The sequence below is a fragment of the Lolium rigidum genome, chromosome 1 (assembly GCF_022539505.1).
Source record: "Lolium rigidum isolate FL_2022 chromosome 1, APGP_CSIRO_Lrig_0.1, whole genome shotgun sequence".
Classification (NCBI taxonomy): Eukaryota; Viridiplantae; Streptophyta; class Magnoliopsida; order Poales; family Poaceae; genus Lolium; species Lolium rigidum.
Window position 1 is genome coordinate 328,939,348 of NC_061508.1, and position 8,286 is coordinate 328,947,633.

Consider the following 8,286-nt stretch of genomic DNA (forward strand, 5'->3'; position numbering starts at 1 on the left):
TTTTGTATCACAATTTATCTATGTGCTACTCTAGCAATGTTATTAAAGTAGTTTTATTCCTCCTACACGATGTAATGGTGACAGTGGTGTGCATCCGTGTTAGTACTTGGTTTATGCTATGATCATGATCTCTTGTAGATTGCGAAGTTAACTATTGCTATGATAATATTGATGTGATCTATTCCTCCTACATATGCATGAAGGTGACAAGTGTGCATGCTATGCTAGTACTTGGTTTAGTCTTTTGATCTATCTTACACTATAAGGTTACTTAAACATGAGCATTATTGTGGAGCTTGTTAACTCCGGCATTGAGGATTCGTGTAATCCTACGCAATGTGTTCATCATCCAACAAAAGTGTAGAGTATGCATTTATCTATTCTCGTTATGTGATCAATGTTGAGAGTGTCCACTAGTGAAAGTCTATTCCCTAGGCCTTGTTCCTAAATACTGCTATCATCGCTTGTTACTCGTTTTATCGCGTTACTACTCGCATGTTTACTTCCTACAATATTACTATCGTCAACTACGCGCCAAGCACTTTTCTGGCACCGTACTACTGCTCATATTCATTCATACCACTTGTATTTCACTATCTCTTCGCCGAACTAGTGCACCTATTAGGTGTGTTGGGGACACAAGAGACTTCTTGCTTTGTGGTTGCAGTGGTTGCATGAGAGGGATATCTTTGACCTCTTCCTCCCTGAGTTCGATAAACCTTGGGTAATCCACTTAAGGGAAACTTGCTGCTGTTCTACAAACCTCTGCTCTTGGAGGCCCAACACTGTCTACAAGAATAGAAGCACCCGTAGACATCAGGGCGCGCCGGCGGGTGGTCCGGTCGGACCGGCCTGGGCGCCGGGCGGGCCGGCCGGTGGCCCGGTCGGACCGACCTGGTGACCGGGTGGGCGGCTGGGAGGCACTCCGCCGTCGTGCGGCAGGACGCTGTTGCCGCTGGCCCAGAAGGCAGACGCGGCGGACGGGGACACCGTGCAGACGTACTAGTCGGCGGGGTAGCGTGTAGACGGTCGCCGCACGCCCGCACGTGCGCGGGTGAGCATGGGCTCAGGGGCCGCAGCTACGGGCGGCGAAGCGGGCGACGAGACGGCCGATGAAGAGGCGACCGATGGAGACGCCGCGGGCGACGGAGACGCCGAGGGACCAGGAGGGGCCGGCACAGAGGAGGCCACCGCGGTCAGTCGTCGGCGCGCGGCAACAAGAGGGCCAGCGGGCGCCGGGGGCGTCGTCGGAGGTGTCGCCAAGAGTCCCTGCTGAAACGGAAAAACCAACTCATCAAAGTACACGTGCCGGGAGGTGAGGACACGATGTGAGACTGGGTCGTAACAGCGGTAGCCCTTGGTGTTGGCGGGGTAGCCGAAAAACACACAAGGGAGAGAGTCCCTGCTGAAATGGTGTTTGTTTGCAAATAACAGTAAAAGCAGTAGAATGTATTCAGATGTAAAAGAATGGACCGGGGTCCACAGTTCACTAGAGGTGTCTCTCCAATAAGATAACTAACATGCTGGGTGAACAAATTACAGGCGAGCAATTGACAAATAAAGATTCAATACATATCAACGATGATTACTATGTGATTTAATCGGGGCATTACGACAAAGTACATAGACCGCTCTCCAAGCATGCATCTATGCCTAAATAATCCACCTTCAGAGTTATCATCCGAACCCCTTCGGTATTAAGTTGCGAACAACGAGATAATTGCATTAAGTATGGTGCGTAATGTAATCAACACAAATATCCTTAGACAAAGCATCAATGTTTTATCCCTAGTAGCAACAAGACATCCACAATCTTAGAACTTTCTCATCACTGTCCTGCATTTAATGGAGGCATGATCCCACTATCGAGCATAATTACCCCCTCTTGGAGTTACAAGTATCAACTTGGCCAGAGCCTCTACTAGCAACAGAGAGCATGCAAGAACATAAACAACACATATATGATAGATTGATAATCAACTTAACATAATATTCTATATTCATCGGATCTCGCCAAACACAACATGTAGCATTACAAATAGATGATCTTGATCATGTTAGGCAGCTCACAAGATCTAATACAATGAAAGCACAAGCAGAGAAGACAACCATCTAGCTACTGCTATGGACCCATAGTCCAAGGATGAACTACTCACGCATCAATCCGGAGGCGGGCATGATGATGTAGAGCCCCTCCGGTGATGATTCCCCCTCCGGCAGGGTGCCGGAGGCGATCTCCCGAATCCCCCGAGATGGGATTCGCGACGGCGGCGTCTCCGGAAGGTTTTCCGTATCGTGGCTCTCGGTACGGGGGTTTCGCGACGGAGGCTTTAAGTAGGCGGAAGGGTAGGTCAGGGGGCCACACGAGGTGGCGACACAACAGGGCCGCGCGGCCCGGGCCCAGGCCGCGCCGCCCTAGCGTGTCGTCGCCTCGTGGCCCCACTCCGTCTCCTCTTCGGACTTCTGGAAGCTTCGTGCAAAAATAGGACCCCGGGCGTTGATTTTGTCCAATTCCGAGAATATTTCCTTACTAGGATTTCTGAAACCAAAAATAGCAGAAAATAGCAACTGGCACTTCGGCATCTTGTTAATAGGTTAGTGCCGGAAAATGTAAAATAATGATGTAAAGTATGTATAAAACATTCAAGTATTGTAATAAAAGTAGCATGGAACATAAGAAATTATAGATACGTTTGAGACGTATCAAGCATCCCCAAGCTTAGTTCCTACTCGTCCTCGAGTAGGTAAACGATAACACAAATAATTTCTGAAGTGACATGCTACCAACATAATCTTGATCAACATTATTGTAAAGCATATGAGATGAATGGAGTGATCTAAACAAAAGATTGCTAACAATGATAATGACTAAGCAAATGAATCATATAGCAAAACTTTTCATGAATAGTACTTTCAAACAAGTATCAATAAGAGTTGCATAAGAGCTAACTCATAAGCAATAAATTCATAGTAGAATGCATTGAAGCAACACAAAGGATGATTAAGTTTCAGCGATTGCTTTCAACTTGTAACATGTATATCTCATGGATATTTGTCAACATAGAGTAATATAACAGAGCAATAAGTAAACATGTAAGAATCAATGCACACAGCTAACACAAGTGTTTGCTTCTAAGATAGAAAGAAGTGGGTAAACCGACTCAACAATAAAGTAAAAGATTGGCCCTTCGCAGAGGGAAGCATGGATTACTATTTTTGTGCTAGAGCTTTTATTTTGAAAACATAGAAACAATTTTGTCAACGGTAGTAATAATTCATATGTGCTATGCATAATACTTCCTACAAGTTGCATGTCTCATGCATAGAGTACTAATAGTGCTCGCACCTTGTCCTACTTAGCTCGGAAACACGGATTCTCATCGCATAACATATGCTTCAACCAAGTGTCACAAAGGGGTACCTCTATGCCGCCCGTACAAAGGTCTAAGGAGAAAGCACGCATTGGATTTCTCGCTTTTGATTATTCTCAACTTAGACATCCATACCGGGACAACATAGACAACAGATAATGGACTCCTCTTTTTAATGCTTAAGCATTCAACAACAAATAATATTCTCATAAGAGATTGAGATTGTATGTCCAAACCGAAACTTCCACCATGATACATGGCTTCGGCTTAGCGGCCCAATGTTCTTCTCTAACATATGCATACTCAAACCATTTGATCATGAAGTCCACTTACTTCGGACAAGACGAACATGCATAGCATCTCACATGATATCCAACAAAGGTAAAGTTGATGGCGTCCCCAGCAAACATGGTTACCGCTCAACAAGCAACTTATAAGAATTAAGACACATAACTACATATTCATCACCACAATAGTTTTTAAGCTATTTGTCCCATGAGCTATATATTGTAGAGGTAGAGGAATGAAATTTTAAAGGTAGCACTCAAGTAATTTACTTTGGAATGGCAGAAAAATACCACATAGTAGGTAGATATGGTGGACACAAATGGCATGGAGTTTGGCTGAAGGTGTTTGGATGCACGAGAAGCATTTCCTCTCAGCACAAGGTTTGGGCTAGCAAGGTTGTTTGAAGCAAACACAAGTATGAACAGGTACAGACAAAACTCACACAAGAACATATTGCAAGCATTATAAGGCTCTACACTGTCTTCCTTGTTGTTCAAACACTTTACCCGAAAATATCTAGACTTAGAGAGAACAATCATGCAAACCAAATTAAACAAGCTCTACAGCAGTTCTTCATTAATAGATTAAACTACATGATGCAAGAGCTTAAACATGATCTATGAGAGCTCAAACAATTGCCAAATTTCCAAACCATATGCAACATTTTCCAATTCCAACCAAATAGCAATCTAACGAAACAATTAGCTTTCGCCATGAACATTAAAGCACAATTAAGAACACAAGTGTTCCATAAGAAAAAATGGAGCGTAATATCTCCAATATAAGAATGGCGGGATCCAACTTTATTCAAAACAAAACAAAAATAAAAACAAACCGACGCTCCAAGTAAAGAACATAAGAATGTGACGGAATAAAAATATAGTTTCACTAGAAGTGACCCGATAATGTTGTCGATGAAGAAGGGGATGCCTTGGGCATCCCCAAGCTTAGATGCTTGAGTCTTCTTAAAATATGCAGGGATGAACCACCGGGGCATCCCCAAGCTTAGACCTTTCACTCTTCTTGATCATAGTATATCATCCTCTTCTCTTGACCCTTGAAAACTTCCTTCACACAAACTTCAAGCAAACTCATTAGAGGGTTAGTGCATAACCACAAACTCACATATTCAGAGGTGACACAATCATTCTTAACACTTCTGGACATTGCACAAAGCTTCTGAAAGTTAATGGAACAAAGAAAGCGGCAATGCGAAATAAAAGGCAGAATCTGTCAAAAACAGAACAGTCCGTAAAGATGCATCTAGACGGGGCACTTAGCTTGCTCAAATGGAAAAACTCAAAACTAATGAAAGTTGCGTACATATCTGAGGATCATGCTCGTAAATTTGCAGATTTTTTAGAAGTTTTTACAGAGACTTATGACAGAATTCGTGACAGACAGCAATGCTGTTTCTGCGCAGCGATCCCAAATATAGCATCAACTTTAACATAGAAACTTTACTTGGCACAAAAACATGATAAGGAGAGGTTTCTACAGTAGTAAAAAACTTCCAAGACTCAACAATACAGTAAATAAAATAAAACTTGGGTTATCTCCCAAGAAGTGCTTTTTCTTTAACGCCTTTCAGCTAGGCGCAAAAAGTGCAAATCAAGTAACATCAAGAGATGGAGCATCAACATTATCTCCAGGGGCGTGGGAAGTTTCTTCAACAATGCATGTTATCTTATCTATGTAAGTTTCAGAGGCCCCCTTTTCATTACTCTTAGGCTTGCTATTCTCATCAAACAAATTTTCAGGAACAAGCCAAGCATAGTTATTTTCCAAAGCTTCATACATCCCTAGGAGCTTACTAGGTATTGGCGCCTTAATTTCCCTACCATCATTAACATTATTAGTATACTTCATTCTATCCATATCCATCTTTTTAAGGGTACTAGCAAAGTTGGTGTAAGAACCAAGCATTTTATATTTAGTAAAGACTTTTCTAGCCTCTCTTGCTACACCACCAAATTCTTTTAGAAGAGTTTCTAAGATAAAATCTTTCTTTTATCCTTCCTCCATATCAGAGAGTGTAAGAAACATATGCTGAATTACAGGATTGAGATTAACAAATTTAATTTCCAACATGTGTACTAGAGAAGCAACAGCAATTTCATAAGTAGGAGCAAGTTCTACCAAGTGTCTATCTTCAAAATCCTCAGCTATACTAACATGAGTGAAAAAATCTTCTATATTATCTCTTCCAATTATAGACCCTCGGCCTACCGGTATGTCTTTTAGAGCGTACTTAGGAGGAAACATGATGAAGTAAACAAAAAGTAAACTAAACAAGTAAAGTAAAGACAAGTAACTAATTTTTTTGTGTTTTTGATATAGAGAACAAGATAGTAAATAAAGTAAAGCTAGCAACTAATTTTTGTGTGTTTTGTTTAAGTGCAGCAAACAAAGTAGTAAATAAAATAATGCAAGACAAAAACAAAGTAAAGAGATTGGAAGTGGAGACTCCCCTTGCAGCGTGTCTTGATCTCCCCGGCAACGGCGCCAGAAATTTATGCTTGATGCGCGTAGATGTACACGTCCGTTGGGAACCCCAAGAGGAAGGTATGATGCGCACAGCAGTAAGTTTCTCTCAGTATGAAACCAAGGTTATCGAACCAGTAGGAGCCAAGAAGCACGTGAAGGTTGTTGGTGGAGAAGTGTAGTGCGGCGCAACACCAGTGAAACCGGCGCCAACGTGGAACCTGCACAACACAATCAAAGTACTTTGCCCCAACGTAACGAGTGAGGTTGTCAATCTCACCGGCTTGCTGAAAACAAAGGATTAAACGTATCGAGTGGAAGATGGTGTTTGTTTGCAAAGAACAGTAAAAGCAGTAGAATGTATTCAGATGTAAAAGAATGGACCGGGGTCCACAGTTCACTAGAGGTGTCTCTCCAATAAGATAACTAACATGCTGGATGAACAAATTACAGGCGAGCAATTGACAAATAAAGATTCAATACATATCAACGATGATTACTATGTGATTTAATCAGGGCATTACGACAAAGTACATAGACCGCTATCCAGCATGCATCTATGCCTAAATAATCCACCTTCAGGTTATCATCCGAACCCCTTCCGGTATTAAGTTGCGAACAACAGATAATTGCATTAAGTATGGTGCGTAATGTAATCAACACAAATATCCTTAGACAAAGCATCAATGTTTTATCCCTAGTAGCAACAACACATCCACAACCTTAGAACTTTCTGTCACTGTCCCGCATTTAATGGAGGCATGAACCCACTATCGAGCATATTTACCCCTCTTGGAGTTACAAGTATCAACTTGGCCAGAGCCTCTACTAGCAACGGAGAGCATGCAAGAACATAAACAACACATATATGATAGATTGATAATCAACTTAACATAATATTCTATATTCATCGGATCTCGCCAAACACAACATGTAGCATTACAAATAGATGATCTTGATCATGTTAGGCAGCTCACAAGATCTAATACAATGAAAGCACAAGCGAAGAAGACAACCATCTAGCTACTGCTATGGACCCATAGTCCAAGGATGAACTACTCACGCATCAATCCGGAGGCGGGCATGATGATGTAGAGCCCCTCCGGTGATGATTCCCCTCTCCGGCAGGGTGCCGGAGGCGATCTCCTGAATCCCCCGAGATGGGATTCGCGACGGCGGCGTCTCTGGAAGGTTTTCCGTATCGTGGCTCTCGGTACAGGGGGGTTTCGCGACGGAGGCTTTAAGTAGGCGGAAGGGTAGGTCAAGGGGCCACACGAGGTGGCGACACAACAGGGCTGCGCGGCCCAGGCCCAGGCCGCGCCGCCCTAGCGTGTCGTCGCCTCGTGGCCCCACTTCGTCTCCTCTTCGAACTTCTGGAAGCTTCGTGCAAAAATAGGACCCTGGGCGTTGATTTCGTCCAATTCCGAGAATATTTCCTTACTAGGATTTCTGAAATCAAAAACAGCAGAAAACAGCAACTGGCACTTCGGCATCTTGTTAATATGTTAATGCCGGAAAATGTAAAATAATGCTGTAAAGTATGTATAAAACATTCAAGTATTGTAATAAAAGTAGCATGGAACATAAGAAATTATAGATACGTTTGAGACGTATCAGGCGGCGCACCGTAGAGTAGGTGATGCGGCGTGTAGGACCAACGCACACGACACGGGCGGATGTTGACGAGGAGAGTCGTCGTGGCAAGAGCATCCGGCCAGAATCGTGGGGGCATGTATGCGTGGAACATAAGGGTGCGGACACAGTCGTTGAGTGTACGAAGCATCCGTTCTGCACGACCGTTCTGTGGATAAGTGTATGGACACGCGAGGCGGAAGACGGCGCCATGGGCGGCGAGAAGTGAGCGAATGGTGATGTTTTTTTTTTTTGAGGAATTAGCGAATGGTGATGTTGTCGAATTCTTTGCCGTTGTCGGTTTGTAAGGCGTGGATGTGCGACCGAACTGGGTAGAAACGAAGGCGAAGAAGGCGGTGAGGGTGGCGGCAACATCGGATTTACGACGAATGGGAAAAGTCCATACAAAATGCGAGTAATCATCAAGAATTACTAGAGATTAGTTATAACCAGAATTACTCGGAACAGACGAGGTCCAAACATCACTATGAATAAGCTGAAACGAAAAAGA